Raw genomic sequence first — 20,019 nt, 5'->3', positions numbered from 1 at the left:
ACCCCAAGATTGCCACCCACCTAATCGGACATCCGGCCCATGAAGCGTGTGTCAGTGGAGAATTTCGCTGCGACTTTCTCCCCTCTTTCTCCAACCCATGCTGACTCTCACCCTGACACAGCCCTGTCCAAGCTCTACTCCTCTATTTCTGCTACTCTTGATGCTCTTGCCCCTGTCGTGAGGATCGATTGAAGTCCAAAAACAAGTGAAATTCCTGGTATGACTCTGACCTACTTAAATGTAAGTCTAGGGCACTGAGAGGAAATGGAGGGCTTTAAGCACATCCTCTGACAAACTGGCCTGCTGCCTGCTCCAAAGACAATACCGACTCGCTGTCCGCACCAAGAAGAGAGTCCATATTCAAGCCTGTCTCTCTGCAGCATCTAACAACTCAGCTGATTTCTTTAAAATCTGCACGGAGCTGGCCAATCCTGCGGCAGTCCCCACCCCTTCTCTTGCTTCCCATGCTCTTTGCAATGCTCTTGTCTCTCACTTTATTTCTAAAACCCAGCACATCTTGTTCACCCTCTCCTCTGCTCACCCTCCTCTCCCCTCAACTCCTCGGCTTGCTGACCTTCCCTCAGTTACCCCCCTGCCTCTTTCTGCTCCTTTCCTCTTTTCTCTCCTGATGAAGTTGCTACACAAGTCCGATTCATGAAAGCCTCATCAAAACAGGTCCTTCCCTATTCCTCTAAAACCATTAAGGACCACATCGATACCCTTGCTCCAGCCCTTGCCGATTTCAGCAACCTCTCCTTTGCCTCTGGATATTTCCCCTCCCCTCTGAACCACTCCCTTGTGCATCCTCTCCTCAAGAAACCCACAGCTGATCCCTCTTGTCTGGCTAACTATCGCCCAATTCCCATCACTCCCTTTTTGGGTAAGATCCTGGAAAAGCTGCCCATCTCCCAGTTTAACCTTTATTTCAACTCGGTTGGCTCTCTCCGTGACCACCAATCAGATTTCAGAGCTGTCAGAAGCATGGAAACTGCCCTCCTGAACATCTGTGAAGACCTGCTATCCAACCTCAACTCTACCATTCCCTCTGTCCTCCTCCTACTTGATCTCTCCTCTGCTTTCGACACAGTCACCCATACCACCCTGCTCAATCATCTTCATGGCAACCTGAGTGTCACCAATCAGGCTCTGGCCTGGCTGACCTCTTACCTTTCTAATCGACCCTCCCAGGTCCAATTTGGGTCCTTCCTATCTTCTATCTCCCTCTCTACTTGTGGTGTTCCCCAGGGGCCTAACCTCTCGCCCTGGCTTTTCAACCTGTACCTGGCAGCTCTTGCCTAGTGCATTTCCATTTTCTGCTCAAGCTTCCAGTGCTATGCTGATGACACTCAACTCATTTTCAGGCTTCCTTCAGCCACCTCCTCTGCTTCCCTCATCTCTGATTGTCTAACTGCCACTCAAAATTGGTGTGCCCCCAGCGATCCTTGTCTAAATGCCAATAAGACTGAGATCCTCCTCATTGGTACAACTTCTCCATCCTTTCCCCTCACTCTCTGGCTGACCTGCCTTGGCCTTCCTCCTACCCCTATATGTGAGGCTAAGAACCTCGGGTCATCTTTGACTCCAAACTTTCCTTCTCCGCACACATCTCTGACGTCTCTCAAAAGTCAAACTTCTTACTGTACCACCTCAGAGGTACTCTGCTGTTCCTCTCCTTCCCTCAGAAGCTCACTGTCTCCCAAGCTCTGGTTCTCTCTAGGTTGGACTACTGTAACAGCCTCTTTCTAAATCTACCTGCCTCCACTCTCTGCCCTTTACAACTAGTCCAGAACAGGACTGCAAGTCTTGTCCTTGGCCTCCATTCCTGGGATTGTATCTCTCCAGCTCTGAAATCCCTTCATTGGCCCCCAGTGGATGCAAGGATTGCATTTAAAACCCTCTACATTGTCCACAATGCTTTCTGGGGCCTTAGTCCAAAATACCTTCAACTATCCCTCATAAATACCTCCCCTCTCGAGCCCTTGGCTCCTCTACTTCTAAGTCCCACAAAGTCAGTCTTTTCTCAAAGAAACGAGCTGGGGGCAGATCTCTGTCTTCAGTAGGGGCCCCCTTTGGAACAGCCTCCCGGCCTCCTTGAAACTTGAGGAGAACCACCTCTGGTTACGGAAGCACCTCAAGACCTTTCTCTTCGCTTCTGCATTTGCCCCTCTTCTCCCCTGCTGATCTGTTTCTCTCTCGGCACTGTGCACCTGGCCACCCTCTGCCCTTCAGGCCCAGGTACCTGCTCACCCTGCCACCTTCTTGCACTGCCTGCAGACCTCCCCCGCACTGGGGTCTGTATCTGTACCCATACAGTCCCCCTCCCACTTTTCTTCTACACTTATCAGATAAACTCTATCTGACTATTCTAGCACTTGCCACTTGCTGGCTGCACTTCCACTTTTCATTGCCTTTATTTATTTATTTTACTTATTATTTATTCTGTTTGTTTCCTCTTTTCCGCACTGTCCACTTCTCCCCCCTTCCATGCACTTCCCCCTTTTCCGTTTTCCATTCACTTGCGCGTTTTCCATGTCACTGGGCCTAGTAAAATTGTTGTTTTTGTTTCTCCCTTGTTCCACTCCCTTTTTCTGGTCACGCTCTGAAACACTTGAGTACGAGCGCAATATAAATAAAATATCATATCATGTATCATATCACGCCCTCCTCTGTTGTGAGCTCCCCGCTCCCTTTTTCTGTGTTCTTCCCCCAATGATCGTAAAGCACTTGGTGCACTTCTCGAAGCTAGGTCAGCGCTCAATAAATACCCTAATAATAATATCAGAGGTTGTTCAAGGGGCAGGTTGCTGTCTTTGCTCAAGATCTATCACACAAGTAAATTCATAATGTGCTTGCTAGTACAGCAATATGTGTACGTGCCATTCCATTTCCAGGAGTGACAATCATTGTGCAATATGGAGTTGCACCATTTCTGTCCTAGTTTGAGCAGCATGTAATTAAAGCACATTTCAGTAACATCTCAAGCCTCAGGGTATTGATTGACAGGTGTGTTACCATCAGAGGGGCACATTAACTTATATCATTCTCGAGTGACTGGCCTTTATTATACAGTCTGTTGAACATCTACAAAAACCAATAATAATATAACACCATGTTTTAGAAGTGTCTTTCTCAGGGGCAGCAAAGTGGTTTTTCCTAGTTCAAGTTACTAAAGGTTCAGGACATGGTACCAGAATACGAGGGTGTTCTAATGTAAGGGGGTGGAGCATGTATGCATCCTCCTGACCTCCTCACCCATTTATCTCTTGAAAATATCAGACAAGATGCAATGGGCCTCATTACGACCCAGGCGGTAAGTTACCGCCTGGGTCGTACCTTTACCACCATGGCGTAAACTACGTTTACGCCATGGTGGTTGGCGGACTTACCGCCCCATTCCGAGGTTGGCGGGGCGGTAAGTCCCCAATCCCCATTTACCCTTCCCCATTCCCATTTTTGCCCCATAGGGCATAATGGGAGTGGGGAAGGCGTTAATTACGCCACCGTAAATTACGGTGGCGTAATTAACAACATGGTCCCTTAGCGCCATGAATTTTAACACCTGCTAAAAGCAGGTGTTAAATCCGCCATGGCGCTAAGGGACCTCGGAATCAGGCGGTAAGGGTCGGCGCTGTTTACGCCGCCGTAATCCCCTTACCGCCTGGGTCCTAATGAGGCCCAATATCCATTTTGAAAACATGTACTAATGTTCTGATTAAAGTCCTCATTACAACCCAGGCGTTAAGGGGTTAACGGCGCTGTAAAAGGTGTCGGCGCCGTTAAACCCTTAACGCCTGATTACAAGGTCCCTTTGCGGGTTGCACTTTAACGCCTGCTTTTAGCAGCCGTTAAAAAACCAACCCGCAAAGGGACCTAGGAGCTAATTACGGCACCGTAATTTACGGTGCTGTAATTAGCACCTTCCCCATTTCCATTGAGCCCTATGGGCCAAAAATGCGAATGGGGAAGGGCCATGGCGGCATGGGGAATTACCGCCCCACCAACCTCGGAATGGGGTGGTAATTCCCCATTCCGCCATGGCTGAGTCGGTAAAATACCGGCATGGACCATGGTGCTATTAGCACCATGGTCCAACGCCTGGGTCGTAATGAGGCCCGATTCTACTCACATGTTATAACAACATGTCATGGCTACTCATCGCTACTGACCTGTAAACCATTGTTGTTAGTTTTGTATTATGACATCAGCATTCCTGCTGCTGGATATAGACGAAATACAGCCGTAAATTGACCATAATTGAAACGATGACTATCTGTTCAGGTTTCTTTCTTCTAAAATGACTTTCTGTGACACTTCACAGCTATTGCTTGATAAGGAACTGTTTGCGATAATGTGTTGTGCACTGCTGGACCTTAGCACAGGAGAGCAAGGATCTAACTGCATGTAATCACTTCTTTCAAATCACAAATAGTTTTCAAATGCATTGAATTAAACGACTCAAAACATGTTATCTAGTATATTAACAAATGTGTATTGGTGGTTTTATTATTAAATGCAAATACAACTTCAAGATGTCGTGCATCAGAATAAGCACAATAGGAGCCATATCTCAGAAAGTTTGCTTCGGTGCAAGTGTAGCACTTTGTTATAATTGCCACATTAAAATAAACATATTCCTTCAATGCATGTGTGTAGCAGGCCCAAGGACTGGGACTAGACATGCATTGCCCTGGCACTAAAATGTATTGAAATAATAGATATCTTAAACTTGAGAAATGTTTGCCCGAGTGCTAATTACACTTGCATCATTGCTAAGTTTCAGTAATACTACGATAAGTACACAGGGAGGGGATCAGATTGCAAGGAGTCATTGCAAGTGGGCAGGGAGCTAACAACGAAGGCAGGAGTGAAATTGTCAGCAAGGGGTCTACAATCAGGGAATAAAACCTCCGAGAGCAGATTGCCCAGTCTTGCCCAGTCTCAGAATATGTGGGGAGTGGAAGGGATGTGGACCTAAGTGCTAGGAAGGAGTGAGTCCTTGAAGAAGAGTATCTTGAGATCTTTCCCTAAATGTAGAAGGGCGAGGGTGAGTTGCGTGTTGACGGGAAGGTGGTTCCAGAGTCTAGGGGCATAGTAAGAAAGGCCTCTCTTCTGGTCTTTCCTTGAAGCTCTGGATGATGGTGTGGTCATGCATTATAATAAATAAAATGCCACATATTGCACTGGCCAGGGACATATTTACAATAAGACTGAATAGGCCACAGCCTAGAGTGCCAGATTGCAATGGGGCAGCACATTTGTTACTGTATTTAGCATTTGATACTTGGGACAGCATATGTTTCTATGAATTAAGTATTTATTTTTCTTTCATGGATTTATGAGAAAGCACGCACACGCAAGATACAAAGAAAGAAAAGGGGGGAACCAGTCAGGAAATGCACAGGAAAACCCAGATAGGCCTTAGAACCAGGGAAGAGGCACACAAACCAACCCAGGAGGGCCTAATCAGCAGAAGCCTGGGGTCCGAGGGGCATCCGAAGCATCAGAGGCTACAGAAAGTGAAGGAGGAGCCAGCCAGACAGGCCCTCACCCAGAGGGGTAAAGAAAAGAGGGGCATAGCAGCTGCACTCACACTAGAACATGCACGCCAAGGCCACATAAACGAGGACACCGTGCTTAGGCCACACCATGGCCCTCATTACAATGTCCATGCCGGATTCCGCCATGGTTGCCCTTCCCCATTCCCATTTTTGCCCCATAGGACATAATGGGGATGGGGAAGGCGCTAATTACGGCACCGTAAATTACAGTGCCGTAATTAGCACCAAAGTCGCTTAGAGCCTTGGACTTTAAGGCCTGCAAAAAGCCTTAACGCCTGACTTGTAATGAGGGCCCATGTCAGATGAGGACATACCAGCTACAGTCACAGTGACACTCAAATCCATACCAGGCGAGGCTTCAAGAATCCCTATTGCTACAAATCCTGGAAGTGTTTGACCTGACCCGAACCAGCAACATTGGTCCTAAATGGGCCAGATGAATAAAAGACTCTGAGGTGTATGTTGACGAGCTGGGTTCTCTAGACGACCATCTGCTCACTCTGACAGTGTGTGTGGCCACAGGAGACATTGTATATGAAGTACTTGAACACACTGTTGACACATTCAGAGGCCTAAAATCAGCCATCATAGATTCATTTATTCCACACATGAATGTTGACTATAAAAGGCATGTGTTTCACACCACGACACAAAACAGAGGTGAGGAAATGGATGCATTTCTGATGCGGTTAAGAGCATGACTGAAACACTGTGCATTTCACAATTACTCTGACAAGGAGACCATGAGGTCTCAAATAATAGCAGGGAGCGAGTCCACCAACTTAAGAAAAAAGCTACTGTAGAAAAACAAGGTAATTGGAAGAACTTCTGATGCTGGCTCACTCACAAATGGTGGTGGAACTCCAAGTAGAATCAACGAGCAAGCTAAAAATGCACTTGGCCTTCCTAGCCACAGTAAACAAAATCTCAACGTTTCCACTGTTGCAGGCACAATTAGAGCAATTCTGATTTAGATGCGATACAAGTTCCCACATGAGGTAATGTGTCTGGCCATTGGCCAGATGCGCTCAGTGTGTGGGAGGCGAACCATTTCAAAGAGGTATGTTGGACTTCCCGGAACCCACCGAAGCAGTGTCTTCCGCTGGTTCAAATAACCTGTTTAATGGGATGTATCCCACTCAGAAATGTCTTCAACAATGTTTTAGCACACTTTCCCTTTCACAGAGGTGAAATATCCTACCCAAAGAACAGATTGTTTGACCTTGTCTGTTCTCCGTAGAAGGCCTCCCTCACCTTTGCAAATTCTGTAATCATTGGGTTTAACTCTAAATTACCCATGGCAACCCACACATGAACCTCTTGTTAACTGTGATGAGAGAGGCACAGCTTCACCTCACAGAGGAAGTCCAAGAAGACTGAAAAATGTGTCTGGGGTTACTGTTGCTACTCTTGTTGAAAGTGAATTGCCTAGCCTTTTAGTGCTGGACTGACGAAGTGGATAGGATCAGACTGATCTGCAAATGGTAAGTTCTCCTCTGTGAAAGGTACAGTGAGCTCACACATAGTTGTAGACCCTCCTCAGTGGGAACTATGATGAATCCCTAGATGTTGTCACTTCTCCACAAAGGTGAGCCCCTTCCCATGAGGCCAGCTTGGAGAGGCTGCTATCAGATAATATCCCTCGGGGTGGTGCACAGCAGGGGGATCTTATGGGGGGAGACTCTCCCTCTAGGAACAAGGGAGAAAATCTTGCGAGAATGTTGTATGCCAACCCTCCACCCACACCCTGTACACCTTCGTAGCCCATAAAACCCAACTCCACATCCCATACTTCATGTATGTCTGTAAGTCTGAAAATGTAATAACTACTGAGTTTAGGAAGATCAGAGACTACCAAGGGTGACCTGCTTAACAAGTACTGGGATAAGGAGGAGGTGTGCAACAAGGAAGAGCAATGGTGTGAACTTGAATGAACAGTTTAGTCTTCTATGCCCGCTTATGATAAAAACAAAAGAAGGACATACCATGTTGTCAAGCCATCACTGGAGGAGCCACAAGCATGGGAACCATTTGGCACAGAGGACATAAGAGGCTGGGGTCCGGGATGCTGGCATGAAGGCAGAGGCGTCCCAATCCGGTCCGCTGTGGAAGGACCAACTGGAAAGCTGACAAAAGCAGAGGTTCAGGTATGCAAGGAAGCCGGACTGCATGGTCGAGTAAAGACATGCATCCTATGAAGAACCACAGGCTGCGTAGATGCTGTGGCGACCCAGATCGAGTAAAGACGCAAGAAGCCTGAAACAATAGCCAGAAGAACAAGACTGATCGAAGGATTCAGGCAAGAAGCCTACAAGTAACAGGTTTGCAGGGCTGAAACAGAGTCATGGGGGACTCTAGACCCACAGAGCAGGGGTGTAAATAGAGCCCCTGGGGAAAAATAAATATTGAGAATGTCAAAGACAGAAATAGAGAAACACAGGTGAGGGACCCACATCCACAAGAAAAAAGAAGTACAAGTCTCTTTTCCTCATGGCGGTAACTGGCAGGAGAGTGAACCAGGTCTGCCAAATAAAAGCAGTAGATAAATACAGGTCTGGGACCCACAAGAGAAGAGAAATACAAACCATCTTCCTCAGGGCAGTACATGGCTGGAGATTGAACCAAGTCTGTCCAAGTCTGGAGATGGGGAAGTAGGTCTCGGACTCTCAAAATGAAAGTCTGAAAGTGTTGAATTGTGAAACCTAAGTGAAAGAGAGGCCAGGGGAAGGAAGTCATTGCCCATGGTTTTGTTGAACTGTGTAACGAAGTGAAAAGAGACCAAAGGAAGGGAGTCATTCCCCTGGTTGAATTGAAATCTGAAGTCAAGATACCAGGAGATGGAAGTCATTCTCCTGGTAATCAAGGCAGGTTTAAGGGTGGCATCCCCCTGATTGTGTTGAACTGTAAAGTCAGGGTACCAGGAGAAAATAGTCATTCTCCAGGTAACCAACGCCAAGGGAAGGGAGTCATTCCCTATGGTTGTGTTGAACTGTAAAATTAAGATACCAAGAAAAGGGAGTGATTCTTCTGGTAACCAAAGCTGGAAAGACTTTCTGATACAAACTATTAAAGGATAAGCAGTGTGCATACGAAAGAAAAGTGCTGGAACTTTGTCTTTTGTGTTGGAGGACAATGTTGACCCAGGGGAGGGAGTAATTCCCCTAAGAAGAAGTCAAAGCCTGGAAGTGAACTTGTATCCCAGTCCAGAAGAAGGAACTCATTCTTATGGACAAAGAAGGTTACTTTATATTTAGTTAAGTTTTAGGTTTGAGGGACAGAGGTAGGGATTGATACGATATGGTGGACTAATGATTTACACAGACATTCTGACAGAACGCTTAGTGTTTTAGTTGAGGCATGGAGACCTCTCTTAGAGATAGGGAATGTTAGCTTTATCCTTGACTGATACAAGTCTATAGCAATCACCATTCCTCCTGTGTATCAGTCCCATCTTTCTGCACCCTTAAATAACCTACCCATAGAACAGTTTACTTGGCTGCATTTGTTCTCATTAGAGGGTACCTACACCTTTGCTAATTTTGCAATACTTGGGGTTTAATCTTAAATTACCCGGGATAATCCAGAAATGGACATCTTGCTCACTGTGCTTAGAGAGGCACAGCTTCACCAACAGGGCTTAATCATGTGTCAATGGTTGCTGATGTTACTCTTGTTCAGAAGGGAGTTGCCAAGAATGGGGGAGGATGGACAGACTGCTATGCAAATAGATATGTCTCCCGTGTGAAAGGAGAATTAACTAAAATGTGGTTGCAGACCCTCCTGAGTTGGTATAGTAAAGATTATTTGGCCATGTTCGTTCTTAGTAGAGGGGTTCCTACACCTTTGCTATTTTTGTTAATACTTGGGGTTTAACTTCAGCAAGGTATTTTATGGTATCTAATTTAAGGTATCTTCATTAAGGTATCTTCATGAAGGTATCTTAAGGTATCCTATGTGGTGTCCCTTTCAAGTAATCCACAAACATAAAGCAAACAACCCAATAAAAACTCAGTAGAGTGATTATAATTTAATCAAAACAGTCCATCCATCATTGTTTTTCTTGCCAAAAGTTACCCAAATGGAATGGGTATGCCTAGACAGAGGTACACACTTTATGTCCATAGAGTGCCAATCTAAACCTCACTGATGATGCCCAATTGGAAGAAGACATTTGAGGTTGCATGTGAGCTCATGCCGAAGGAATACAATCTTGCAGTCTAAGCTGAATTTTCCCTTCGTGCATGACACAAAGTCCGTCTTGCATATTTTTTCACCTTCTACAATAACAAAGCAGCCTGGAAAGTGATTGCTTGTATGGTTACCCAGAGAAATGCCAATGGAAGGGATTCATTCATATCTCTATTTGCCAAGCAAACATTGGGAAATCTAGGTAGGAACTACCCAAAATTGTACAAATACTCATGTATCCAGTTATGCCAGAATGTGATGGTCCTTGTGACTTGTATTGCTCAATACCTAAAAGGTCAGCAATTTCTTTTGAATCATCATTATTAGTTTTATTTTACAAAACATTACTTAAATGAATCCCATTTAGATGATCCATGCATTACTTCATCATTTGATTTAAAACCATCCATTGTCATATTGCATGGTAAGCTGTATCTATGGGTCAATGCCAGCATGTTGGCAGTACACAATGCCAGCAACATTCTGCCTGCACAGTGTATGCTATTCCCCTTGGTCAGATGGTACATTTCCAGCTGCTTTAAATGGCACTGCCGCCACAACAATGTTCATGCTGCTTTTGTGAGGTCCCCACACAGCACCCCATCTTTTTCACGGCTCCCCTCAGCCCCAGTAATAACGCGACTCTGAGTTCTTCCCACCTTTAAAGCCCCTTGACCCACTATAAATGTTCACATTTGCTGATTTCCGGTAGTCGTCCAGACAGGCAATATATTTTTCTGGTTGGGGAGTTTCTTGCAGTCTTCCTGTGCAGCATTTTATGCTCCGGTTGTCTGGCTTTGCCATTATGCACACTATATGCAGCCCATTGTGTTACATATTTTCACAATTTCATAACTGTAATTTAGTAGTAGAAGGAGCCTCCTTTTGCCTCATGTTAAATTTTGACAAGTGGACATGCCCCCTGTGTCCGGTCTTAGTCCCGGCCTGTTTTGATGTGCTTTAATATAAACTTAATATACATTTGATGTAAAAATTATATCAAATATGTTTGATATCGATTTTAAATAAAATGTATATTTTATAGGAAGTGTTTTCTAATGTATATTAGATTTGACTAAAGTAAATGTACATTTTATATAAAACCTATATAAAGATGCGAGCAGCGCTCAATGATGTTCCTAAGTCGAGCGCCAACGGCGAAGTGACCTCTGAAGACGGGAACTGTGAATCTAGGGTTTTGCAGAGTGATGCGTTGCTGACATCTCAGAATGGATTTGCCCTGGAATGATAGGAAGCGGATATACATTTTATATAAAATTGATAAGCCCTCAAGTTTTTGATAGCAATTTTATTGAACTGCAATAATATTTTTTGAACTTTATAGGAAGCAGAAAATGATATCAAAACATACAATATATTATTGATACAAACATGTTATGTAAAAATATTAAAAAAATGTTTTTGGTATATCAATTTATATAAAATTCAACATAAACAATCATATTGTTGGATATCTAAAGGAATATACAAGTAATGTTAAATATTATATTTTTGATATATATACATGTATATCCAAATCAATATAAAAATCATGTCTTTGGATATACAAATGTATAGAAGTTTATATCAAAATTAATATGTTTTATGTAAACTATTCATCTAAATTTGTGATATAAACTTCCCTGAAAATGCTGATTTCAAACATTTTTTATATCAATGTTGATATAAAAATGTATCCCAATTAAATATATGAACTGGCTTTGATACAGAGTTTAAATAATGAAAGCCACTTCATTTTATAAGTGAAGTGTGCTTCCCAGAGCCTGTGCAAAAGTCAAACTATTGTGTCTAAGGTTCTACAGCATCTTATGCGCTGCATACATGTGTCCCTCTGTGACCCACCAAAGAGCTGTGAAACAACATTGCAGAGGTTTTATATCTATGACAGGTCTGGGGAATCCTAGGAATGCGCTGACACACACATGGGTATTCTATCCACATCAACAGAAAGCACAGATGGAATTTATATTTACCTAGCCGGATTACAGGGTGTTTGTGCCATCTGCATAAGATACCACCCATGTAAACACACATGAGTAATGTTGACAAACTAAAACCAATGACAGTTAGCAAGGCTATTTTTAACTTATGACTGAAGGCCATCACAGAAAGCAGCTGCAGGCTGAACTAAAATTGTAGAAGTTGTTATAAGGACAAAGGAAGCCAACTGTTTACAAGCTACTCTGACATTCGCTAATTCTTGCAGTGTATGCAGGAAATAGAATGCTGTGCTTCTGTTGATGAGAAAATGGCACTGGCCCCCAGGAAACAGCTTGGACACATGAAACAGCTAAAATTAGATTTGTTACAAAACCCATACATGAATTCAGGAAATCTGTGTGTGGTGATAAGAAAAATGGCACTGGTCCCCAGGAAACAGGCCGGACACAGGAAGCAGCTAAAATTATATTTGTTACAAACCCCATACACTAGTTCAGGAAATGAGTGTGTTTTGAGAAGAATAATGGCACTGGCCCACAGGGAACAGCCAGGACACCGAAAACAGCTAAAATTGCAAGTGTTACAAACCACTGACAGGAAATGGTATATGCTTTCACCTCTTCAAAAGGACCCTTCTGACTCCAGCATGGGGTACTGTCAACCACAGTGTCAGAGCCCTGGATTGATGCATCCCTGTAGACATGGCTAATTGACCTGGGGCAATTGATTGCAACTTTGCAGGGTACTGCGCTTCTCGGCTGGCTTTGATTGTGATCCTGTGGACAATTGGTGAAACCCTGCAAAGCCTTTCAATTGGAAGCTGGGCCTGCTGTGTATTCAGAGTTGTATTTCAACAACAGCAAAAAGGTGAGTTTGGGGGGTATTTCAATACTTTAATGTACTGTTTTTGTATTTTTCTAATCTTTCTGGCTCTTGCCATGAGACAGGCCCTTTCTGAGACAGGCTGTGCAATTTTAATTAAACAGTTGTATGCCTTTAATGATGTGTTTGAAAATCTGTAGTTTACTTAGAATGCTCTTGGTTATGCATTTAGGCTAGGACAGCACATAGATGTTGGTAGCGCCAGATTCTATTTCTCTGTGTGTGCGTGTGGTGTATGAGTTTTTATTTTTTAGATTTTGACTACAACACTTTGGAAGAAGTTGAACATGGGTAAAGGGTTTTGCACCACTCCACAATCCTTCAGACACTCCCATAATCAATGAGACAGTCATAAAATCAATGACACTCACATAATGAATGAGACACTCACACATTCAATCAGACACTCACACAATCAATGAGACACTCACATAATCAATGAGACACTCATACATTCAATGAAACACTCACACAATCAATCAGACACACAATCAATCAGATACTCATACAATAAATCAGACACTCATACAATCAATCCGACACTCACACAATCAATCAGATACTCACACAATCAATCAGATACTGACAAAATCAATCATATACTCATACGATCAATCAGACACTCACACAATCAATCAGACATTTCAATATTAATGCTTGGACCCCAACCTTATAGAATTTCCAAACATTAAATTAACCATTAAATAAATCCTGACTGCACATTTGGGGCACTTGTCTTTTTGTGATACAACATATTTGCATGCGCACAATACACTTTTTTAGCTTCACAGCACAAATGAAGTTGATGACATATTCTTAGCGTGCAATGTGACTATAGTATTTGAGTTTTTGCCAAAGATCACACATGTTGCGCAAATGGTATAGCTGTGGTTTATTGGGACAAAGTACTAGAGTTAATGACATTTTTAAGGGTGGTAAGTGCCAGGGTGCTACATTTTACATATGTTTGGGGATGTGTAAACATTGGCTTCTGTGCCAGTACATGTTTTAGATTGTGCTGGATTTGTTTTGTACTTCCAAATAGGTGCTACATTTGATTTTATCCGGCATGCAGAGTGGCACACAACAAAATGTGTTGCCACACATCTTTACGTCGTTTAAACTAGTGCTTTGTTAATTGTATGCAATTTAAAATACAGTCCTAACTTTTGTAGTGGTTTATGCAATCTTGACAATGCATACAATTTTATGTTAAGTTATGTTATGTTACTTAGCATTTATATAGCGCTCTGTACATCATCGGTATGACGTCAAAGCGCTGATAGGTTGTACACCCTCAGGAACCATAGTTCTGGTCAGTAGAGAGAGAGATATAGTGTCGTAGGTTTCGTGGGTGCACCAGGCATGTGTGCAGCTGATGTAATTGCCGGATGGTAGCTGGATCCTAGCGTTAGGTGTGCTGCTGAAGCTGTCAGTTGGATGTGTGCAGTCTGGTGGGTGGACACCCAGAATGGGCTCTGGCTGCGTTAGGCCTGAAGGACGCATATGTGAACAGTTAGGCCGAAATGTGCTCAGCTAGCTGTGTTTTATTAGAGTGATGAGGAGTTCATGGGGTCGTATTCGCATGTGAACAGCTAGGCCGAATTAGTCAGGGTTATAGCTGTGTTCTAGTTGAATGATGGTGTATAGTAGAGAGTAAGCGTAGTGATGTGATATGATGGTTATCTTTAAAGCTCCCGAGACTAGGCACGTGAACAGGATGGCAGGGAACAGGGTGACACACAGACACAGAGGAATGGGGCTGGGCTTACAGAAACAGGAGGGGGGATACGGATATGTAGCAACAGCATAGGGAGCAGGAAGGCAGGGTACACAGTGATACACGAGTGAGGCATGTTAACGTTTACATTCACATTTCTATCCAGATGCGATTAGGCTAATGTTCACAGCTCCACCCAAGTGTGGGACATCCCAACATTTGCATTTCTATCAAGAAGCGACTCGGGCTAACATTCACAATCCTGTCAGGGTCTGGCGCAGGCTAATGTTCACAGTGAAGTTAGTATCTGAGTATGTGCCAGAGATCATACATGCTGCGCAAGTGTTAAAGCAGAGATTGAGTTTATCCAAACTGCCAGCTTGACAGATTATTTTTTAAGGGGACATGCAGTGAGGTGTTACTCTGGGCTTGATATGTTTGGTGTTGTTCCATGTATTGATGGAGGACTGTTGTTGTGTAAAAAAAATGTTCTCTTCTGATTGCATGTTCTTTCTATTTAGAACAGTCATGTCTTCCAAAAAACGGATGGCACAGCTGGCAGCATCTCTGGATGTGGGTTGTGGCAACCAACAAGCGGCAGCCATTGGATTAATGGATCTAGGGTTAACCATAGATGTGGATTGTGGCCCCCACACTCAACATACGCTGATGCTATGGAACTATGGCTGCACATGGATAGGGCTAAAGGGCCCTTGCAATCAAGGATGGATGTATGCAACACAGTTTTGTGGAATGCCCCGTTGAAAGGGGCCTGTTTTTCGGGATCTTCAAGCCACACATGTTTGGGGAGGCCAGCAACAATGGACAATGGCTATTGGGGTACTTCAAGGGGCTTCAACAACTGTTTTCGTGGAAATGTCTTGAGAAGAGAGCAGGGTTATTAGACTCCATCACTATCCGCAAACACAAGGTATAGCGGGGGTGATGCATCCATTGCTTTGTCATAGCGAGGGCGTATACAGCGAAGGAGCATTGGATACCATGGCTATAGGGGCCCACTGGATGTAAATTGTGTCAACTGACAACCGGCAGCCATTGGATTTATGGAGATTGATCATGCCGCATCTGTTTCTGAGGCCAGCAAGATCCAAAGGATGATGGGGGTCCGCCCCCAGTTACAGAAAGGCTCCTGGGGCATTTTAAGGTTGTCTCACAACCCACAGCATGGAAATACATGACAAGTGGCAGTGGTTTTGGATGCCCTGACTATTTATGAGCCCAAGAGCCTACAACAGCGGTTACTGATTTGTCATAATCAGAGGACATACAGCTGGGCCCGGTGCCACAGCCATCAGGGTACCAATCATGGGGTGTTGTAGGTATTGCGCTACAGTTTTTAAGTGTGAAGCATTGTCCTGCAGGTACCTGCAGGTACCTTGGGGTGGGGCAGCCATATGTTGGATGATTCTTTGTAACATCTAAATGTATGTTGTCTATCATATACAGTGGCTCTGTGTTTTATATAGTCTATGTTGTCATATTGTTGAAGAAAAAATGCAGAAACCATAATTTGTTTTTATTTGCTGTTTCTTGGAATGCTAGAGAAGACCAGGCATTTCATTTGTAGGTATTCACGTGATGCTTAAACACCAAATATAAATGCCAAGATACAGCAGTGTAACCAACCCCTAGAAGGTTGAAAGGCTAACCACCGGCTGAGATTTTTTAACCTCACCCGAGGTACTAGTGGTACATGGTTTGTTAACTCTCAAGTATTTTTCATTATGGACATCCTTTCGTGTGTATGCTGGCAGGACTTTCCAGCTGCGGCAAGTGATTTTTTTTCCAGAAGTTTAAACACCTTCGGTTTGTAGAGGTATGCCCGACAGTCTCAATGACGATCATTTACTTCCACCGAGCATGGTGAATATTATCATTGCGGATGATTTATTTACCGACCGGGCCAGAACACTGAGCTAGAAAAAGTCTTTACTCAATACTCCCACCACTGCAATCTAAGAATGTGGTACATCGTGCACAACTTGTTTAATAAGGGCAAGAGCAACCGATCCATAAAGCTAAATGCTAGTTATATAGTGTTATTTAAACCCCCCTGGGATAAACAACAGCTAGCCGTGATAGCCTGCCAGATGTATCCATCCAAAACACGTTTTCTTCTGGAGTTTTTTGAAGACGTGACCAGTAAACCCCACGGATATCTCCTGGTTGATTTAAAAACAACCACTCTAGAGGATTATGCATTGCGTACCAATATATTCCCATCAAGACATCTAAAAAAACAATTTTAATCTCATTATAGCATCAGTTGCCGGTCGTGCTTTCACCTTGTCGACACGCATATAGAGAAACATCGAGCTGCTCAAAATGCTTGTATACGACACCCCACAACAATGCCAGAACATTCTAGCCATGGCCTCTGATGATCTGGTGGCTGTATTTCTAAGATTGCTCACAACAATTAAAAAGTGACTCACGCCCCTAACACACCGTCGCAAAAGTGTGTTGAAAAAGAAAAAGAAGGTCAGTGTCATGATGCCTACCCCCGGAAGCAGGCATCATGCCCTCGGGTAAAAGCCCAGCGGCCCCTTATAGGGGCTCTTTGGACTCAGTCCTGGTGCCTTTGGCACCAGGCTCATGTTGGACATCAGTCCTGGCGCCATAGGCGCCAGGCTCATAAAGGGAGGTGTTTTGTGCACTTACCTGATGCAGACCATGCTGCACGCTTCAGGCCTCCCTGAGACCTGAAAGGGACTATTTTTTCATAGGGACTATTTTTTCACTCGGGCATGGCCAGGGAAGGATACATACCTAGTTGGGGAAGGATACATACCTGGGACTTCTTTGGAGGGTATTTAAGCCACGCCCAGACAGCAGCTCATGCTTCGCGTTGTTCTGCTTCCTGCAGCTTAACGCTCACCGTGTCTGCTCCTGCACCTGGACTCCAGCCACGCCCGCCTCGAACCTGGAAGACCTGCAAGGAAGGAAGAGAAGAGAAAGGTGAAAACCAAGGACTATTTTAAACTTCTTACCTGCATCCGGAATCTTCTCGCCAGCATCCCTGAAGAAAGACTTCCATTTAAAAGCATTGCGTTGCTCGCTGCAGCGCCACCCTTCACTCACCTGTCCTCGAGACATCTCCTGGCTCCATCGCGGCTGTCAGCATCGGACGCCACATCTCTGCAGAGAGGAAGAAACAAAAGGTGAGCAGAAGGAACACAGAAGGAAAGCCTGATTAACAGCCATAATACTTACCGGCTTTTCTTCCACATTTCGGGTCGGCGCCGCCCCGTTGGCAGGTACCGTACCCCGGCCCCTATGGGGAAAGGACAAGAGACATTTCTGGGGAATGATAAGGACATTTAGAGGGATCGCCCTCATCACTACTCACCTCGGCAGTTTAACCCCTCGACGCATCGCCTTCATTCTGCACCTGAAATAAAGGACAGATCACAGGTTAGAAAGACAACATAAAGGGGGCCTTACTTGAACTTTGAACTTTCATACTTACGGCGCATTGCTCAGGAAAGTCAAGTGGATTTTGCCAGCGCCATTCTGAAAACCAGTGAAGTAACTGGACGAATGCGCGCCCCTGCACCAGAAGCAGGATGGAGAGTTCATCCTTACAAACTATAAGGTGAGCTTAAACCGGGGTTTGGAGGAAGTTAGAGAGGAACGAAGGGGGAAAGGAGGGAGCTAGCACACTATTCTGCAGACTGTTAATCCCCTTTCTCATCTGCAGAAGGATATTCCTACGGGCCAGGCAAGCACGATTTGGAGGTCCTGTCCAATCAGTGTTCTGGGTCCTGCACATCACGCTAGAAGAGGCCACAGCAATCCAGACTAGACCAGCGCCCCCGTGGGAACCAGGTGAGCGTTACAGAACGCAAAGCCTTCCTACAAATTCCCACCCAGGTGCTATGGAAACTTCCGAAACTGACCAGTTGGCCCAATTACTGGGGGAATTACGGGCCGAAGTACACGCCGCTCGTCAAGAGACTAGTGCCCTCAGGAGGGAAGTGATTGTAATAAAGGATAGAGCTGATGACCTGGCTAGACAGCTTTTGCAAGGTCAAGCTGGACAAACTCCTTTACCCGGTTCCGGGGGGAACCCCGCTCCTGTGGTTTCCAGTAACCCGGTGCAGATTAATCTACCTGGAAACATGCCGCTGGCCCCACCTGAACGCTTTGCTGGGGACCCCAAATGATTCGCCGTATTCATGAATCAGTGTCGTTTGCACTTCCTATGCAGACCTGGGGCCTTCCCTAATGATCCGACCAAGGTAGCCTTTGTGTTGTCATATCTCAGCGGCTGTGCTGCCGATTGGTCAGTCCCACGGGTAACTCAAGATGACCCGATTCTTCGTGATTTTCAAGGATTTCAAACAAGCATGGAAAGGTTATTTGCTCGACACTCCCAGAGACAGGCTCTGGATGACGAACTTCTATCTCTGCGACAGGGCAATCAAGACCTTCTATCCTACATTTCAACCTTCTATAGACTAATTGTGGAAACTGGTTGGCCAGAGGATAAAAGAATCACGTTATTCTTACGAGGTCTACGCGGAGAACTTAAAGATGTCCTGGCACAAGTTGTAAATCCGCCCCAAGAATGCACTGAATATATAGACTTAGTGGTCCAATTGGATCACAGGCTGCAAAACAGAAAAGCAGATCGGTCCAAGTTTGAAACCCGGGTGTTGGCCAAGACCCACGCTAACCCCAAGGGGGCTGATGGCTCGGAGTCTATGCAAATCGGAGGGGTTATAGGACCCCTAACTCAAAAAGAACGGGAAAGAAGACGACAGATGCAATTATGCCTTTATTGTGGGTCCTCTGGACACTTTCTACGAGATTGCCCGGTTAAGCCGCCCAAGAAGGTGGTAGGAGCCGCTGATAAAATCCATGGAAACTTTGTATCGGGAAACGACCACGCCCGGCAAGCGTAGGGGTCCGCTTGCCGAGCTTGAAAACGAACTCTCAGACCTCGCATTTCATTGTGCCAATGGTCCTCGAAGATCCGGAACAGCCTAAACGGTTGCATGCTATAAAGGCATACATCGATAGCGGGGCTATAGGAAACTATGTGGATCGAGAATTGGTCTCTAGGATAAACCTCCCTCTGCGTCCTAAAACCAACAAAGATGTCATCACCACAGTAGATGGAACCGAAATTGCCTCTGGACCGGTAACACATTCCACAGCTGAGGTGACACTTGTAGGTCCGGATGGCCATCAGGAGGCAGTTGTGTTTGATGTAATCAAGGCTCCACAGTTTCAGCTTATTCTCGGAATCCCTCGGTTAGAGACACATAATCCTCGAATTGATTGGCGAGCGAAGAGGATAACCTTCCCGGATTGTGCACAAACCTGCTACCCAAAAAATCCAAAGATTAATCTAGCATCAGTAACCTCTGTCCCCGTGCAACTAACTCCAGAGTACCAAGACTTTCAGGACGTCTTCCAAAAGGAACATGCCAACACGTTACCTCCCCACAGATCGTACGATTGCCAAATCGATCTGGTGCCCGGTGCACAACCCCCTTGTCGCAAGATTTACACCCTTACTGAACCAGAGAATCTGCATTTGAGACAATATTTAGATCAATACCTCGACAATGGTTTAATTCGCCCGTCAAAGTCCCCGGCATCCTCAGCTTTGTTCTTCGTGCCTAAAAAAGAAGGCAACCTTAGAACTTGTATCGATTACCGCGCATTGAACCAGATAAC

Source organism: Ambystoma mexicanum, chromosome 2q (genome assembly GCF_040938575.1).
Source record: "Ambystoma mexicanum isolate Mex_15411 chromosome 2q, UKY_AmexF1_1, whole genome shotgun sequence".
In the NCBI taxonomy this organism is placed as follows: Eukaryota; Metazoa; Chordata; class Amphibia; order Caudata; family Ambystomatidae; genus Ambystoma; species Ambystoma mexicanum.
This window is presented reverse-complemented; position numbering follows the sequence as displayed.